The sequence below is a fragment of the Leucopleurus acutus genome (assembly GCF_964270905.1).
Source record: "Leucopleurus acutus genome assembly, chromosome: 14".
NCBI lineage: Eukaryota > Metazoa > Chordata > Mammalia > Artiodactyla > Delphinidae > Leucopleurus > Leucopleurus acutus.
In genome coordinates, this window is record NC_139156.1 from 27811587 (window position 1) to 27816409 (window position 4823).

Here is a 4823-nt window from a genome sequence, read left to right on the forward strand (position 1 = left end):
GGAGGCCACTTCTACTTTACTTAACTCCTTCCTGCAGGAAAGGGGAATTTCGGAACAGATTCCGTTTGTTTTTCCTAGCCCTCTTCCCTTGCTGCCACGTATATGATGCTGTAGGCTTGGCTCCAAACAGGCAGAGTGCCTGCTCTCCACCCCTTTATGCGTGGCCCTCTGGGATCTGCTCAGGGCTCTCTCAGACTGTTCTTCACTTTCCCTAAAACTGTACTCCAACAGGGCCTGGTGCAGTGTGTCTTCTCCCCCAGGGATATTCTAAGTGGCTTCTGAGAGGGTGAGCAGGATCGTTACTTCCAAGTCTACCTCGACTGTACCCATCTTGTGGGTCTTTTGTCTTTCCCCTTCTGTGGGTTATGAACCTGACTTTACCTTTTCCTTGCCTCTGACTTCATATTTCCAGGTTCATACTTCTCTGAGCCACAGAGGCTGGGGTAGAGTTGACTGCTGTTCACCCTTTGAACAAGTCATACACATGAGGGATGGGTGCTGAGCACAACGAAGAGAAGGAACTCAGACCCTTTTAAGAAGGGACGTCTCAACTGCCAGCATTGTTAAGGGTGGGCTAGGTGAGGTGGAGGGTAGATGGGATACCTTTTGCTGAGAGCTGTCTTAGGCTATGGGATAGGAGCAGAGGGACCACTACCTGTGTGGAGTGGCCCCTGACTCAGCCTGCCTGATCCCTGGCCCAAGGCCTAGACCACTCATTCTGTGATTAGAAGCCATATTAATGAAAGAGTCTTCTAGCACTGTTCTTCAAGGCTTGGAGGCCCTCTTCCCCCAGCCCCACACTTCTCAGGGCTGCCTTCTCTGGCTGCGCTTTCATCGTTGGACTCTGCATTTGAAGCACTGATGTACTTTATGTGCAATAAAGCTGCTTTAGTTTGGTTTCCTCTGTCATCTCCCAATTATTATCTCCTCTAGGTCCTATTTTGCTCTTATCTGTCCTTTTTGTTCTTGTTCCCTATACCCTAATAAGGCAGGGGAGAGGCTTGGGGACAGATAGGAAGTCAGGAGAGTTGAAGAAAGGAGGTGGCACTGAATTAGGCTCTCCTTGCAGCATTTATGGTCACTCTGCTGTGTGTGTGTGTGTGTGTGTGTCTCCATCCGTGCCTGACATTCAGCTCCAGGGTTTTCCCCACACCACTTCAGGGCTGAGCTCAGCTACACAAAAGGGGCTGGGTGTGAAGCCAGGGGTACGATCTCTAATCCTGTTGTAGATCGCATCATGTCTGCGGGCTAGATGTGTGTGTTTGGGAGGAAAGGATTGTTAGGCAGTATTTGTTTGTAAAGCCACTTGCTCTTCAGATAATACTTGCACTAACTTCTATTGATGAAGCAGTGTGAGCCCCAGCAAAGTCCTTTCCCAAAGTGTCTTTGAAGCCAAGAGCCCATTGAAGGGAAGAAAGGCCGGGAGAGGGGATTAGTTTGTTCAGCAGCTGTGAATTTCAGTGGGAGGTTGATGAACTCTGAAGTCTTTGTTTAAATTAAAGGTGGGGAGAAAAAAGCCGCTGCTGGAGCGAGAGCCTCACTTGGGGCCCTGAACTAACACAAGGAGAAGTCTGAGCTGCGGGGAGCTGTGTACTGACTGCGAAGACTTTTCCCAAACACTTTTCGGGAAAGGTGTTATGAGAAGAGAAGGGGGCGGAGTGGGGGATTAGCATGTGAAATGAAGTTTTCATTGACTCCGTGGGGGTAGAAGGCTATTTTAATGGCATTTTGTTCTCTTATTTTCTCTTCTTGAGCTCTTTAGAGATATTGTTTTGCTAAGGCAGGCTTTCTTCCCCCTTCTTTCCAGTCTGCGGATTGCCTCTATGGGAGCCAACATAAATATTTCTCCTCCAGGAATGCGGGTTAATTAAAAGGAAATGAATGAGTGGAAGCATCCAATCCAGACCCACAATAGGCGAGTGCCCTGGCCTGCCCTTCCCTCCCACCACCACCAGCAACGCCAGCGCTGAGCACGACCCTGTCTCTGTCTTTGCCCTAACCTGCTGCTAAGGCCAGTTGAGGCTGCGATTCTTTTCAAGAAAAGAAAGCCCTGCCTGTGTGTAGGCTCACAGGCTAGGGACAGGAAGGAGACAGTGTTTTGTCCCCTCCACCCAGCGTTCTTGTCACTTCTCAGGACCTCCCTCTGCTTCTGTCCCCTGGCTGAGACAGATGGACTCCTAAAGAGCGCACAAGAGGAGGGAAGGGGCCTGGGTTCCAGGACTCACCCCACGGTACCTTACCAGTTGGTGGAACAAGCCACACATCTTTCTCAGCATCAGTTTAAATCTGTAGAACAGAAGGTTTCACTAGCTGACCTCGAAGGTGTCTTCCCAAGCAACCGGTCTGGTTGTCCACATTTATAAAGGGGAACACAGCACTGGTGATTGGTTGTAAGAGAGAACCTACAGTCCATGAATGCAGAAGGTCAGTGTGTTGTTCACCACTGTATTTCCAGTCTGGTGTTCATTGAATGAATAAATGAATAGATAACACAAGAGGGGGGAAAAAAGCAATCCAGATCTAAGGTAGCTCAGTATTGTTTTCTTTATAGATGCAAATGAATGTGGTATCAATCATATCCATTTGGGAATACAAAACAACGTATGAAGGAACTTTCTGGCAGCATGACATGTTTCAAGTACTGACCTGGAGTTATCAAATGTGGAGCACAATAGTTCTCCTACTTGTATGCTGAGAGACCTCCTGGAGAATGTCGCTTTCCTTTACAACATTGTACTTTTATATTTTCTAGCTGCCTTGCCAGATTTTCTTACTGTACACTATCAAGTAATTCTGCCAAGTGAGACAGCCAAGTTAGTACATGCTGCTGCTTCATTAGGGACGAAGGGTGAGTTGGGAGATTCAAGAGGCCCAGATCAAAGCTGAGGGAAGGAGCAAAAGGCCTTTTGCTGATGGAACTGGAAATGAAGCACTAGGAGACCCTGAAGGGAAGCATGTCCCCTGTAAGGAGGGAAGGGGAACCTCTCTCCTCAGTAAGTGTTAGTGGGACCAGAAGATGTGTAGGGATGAGGCCAGGGATTTGAGGTCTGACCTGGCCATTGTGTCAATTTGGAATATGGGAGCCTTTCCACTGTCACTGGTCAGCCTTTAGAGCCTCCACCCATTTTACCCACTTGGAGCCACGCCTCCTCTGTGCTTTCTCCTACTCTACAAGAGGTGAGATGAAGGTGTCTAGCATTTGACCAGTTCTGCTCCGGAAGGGCTGCAGGGCTACCTGCTGCCTATGACCCAGGACCAGCCTAGGGGAAGGGGGATGACTGGCAAGCTCCTTGGGCTGCAGAGGGTCTGTCAGGGATTAGTTCTTCCCTTCCCAGAGCCCTGTTTCACCAAGTCCCTCTTGTACTACTGCTTTCTGAGAAGAGAACCAGAAGACTCAAGCACAACCAGCAGCAAGGTCTTAGCTACTGAGAGAATGTATTAGTGGAAGATTTATGGGGCTGATTTACTAATCCTTGGCAGATTAACCTCTGTCAGGCCAGGATAACTACTTAGGCCATCAGGGAAGTGAGGCTCACAGGAGGATAGTATCCTGGCAAGGTGGGAGGGAGGAGAGGACCTAGAGGTTATATCTTATACACGCTCTTCCCCATATCCCCAAGAATAAGTTCAATACCTGAAAAAAAGGCACATGTCACAGTGACTGCAATAAATTAAGGTTCAAGGTGCTGAACTTCCTATTAACAGTTTCATTACAGGAAGTTTATGTATTGAAGGAAAGTATCCAATGCCTGAATCCTGCCTGTTTGAGAACCAGGTTAGTGAAAAGGAAGAGTCCCAGCTTCTCCTTCCTCATGACCTGTCTTCAGAGGTGCAAACCAGGGTCTGAATGGGAAATTAGCTTTATTTATCTCAGTCTTGGCTCAGGGGAATAAGATCCTTTGGGGAAAGAGAAGAGGTAAAGTTGGTTGCTAGGAGGCTATAGGTTAGGAGCAGGGAGGAGGTTACTTTAAAGGGTAGGAAATGACTGGCAGTCTGCCCTTACATCATTCCTAGATGTCGTGGGTATGTGTCTGGAGCACCTTGGGTGATTGTCTAGGAAGGTCATTGCCCCACTGGCAAAGTCCATTAGAGACATGGTATCACAAGGATGAGTGGCACCCTTGGTTTTCAGCAAGTCAGCATTCTAGGGTTCCCATTTCCTCCATCTTCAACCCCTGCCTCTAGGAACCAACCTCCAAAGACATGCTTTTTCCTGGGTCAGTTTCCTCAGTATCCCTTCAGGGAAGGAAGGAAGGAAAAGGGGGAGAGAAAGAGATTCCTGGGGAGTCTATGCCAGCAGTTAGGGAATCAGAAGCACAGGAGGGCCTCTGCAGAAGGAAGATGTGGCTATGGCAGAGAGCTGGCAGCAGAAAATTGAGGGGGAGGGGGTGGGGATAGGGGGAGGGGGGAAGACGGGTGAAAGAAAAAAGCCGTGTTTTCCCTGGGCCCTGCCTATCTCGGAAGGGCTCTTCCAGTTCCTAAGCTCTCCACAGACTAGGCCAGGCATTAGGGCAGCTGGGACCGGGAGGAGGAACGCCTATTCTCTTCCTACTCCAAGGAAGATCAATAGCTCAGAATCTCAGAACAGAGGTTTCTCAGACCTAAGTGGTGAGCAGACGATGCAGACAGCGCGTGGAGAGAGCAGAGGAATTGTGGAAACAGGTTGGGAAGTGGCAAGCACAGGAGAGATTGCAGCGTCTCTCTCCCTCTCGGGATCCCTGGCCTTGGTAGTGTGGGGTCCCTATTCCCTAGATTCCTCTACTGCTGGGGTCTCTAAAAGAAGCCAAGGACAAATTGGGAAAGGAGAGTGGGGAAGGGGACCC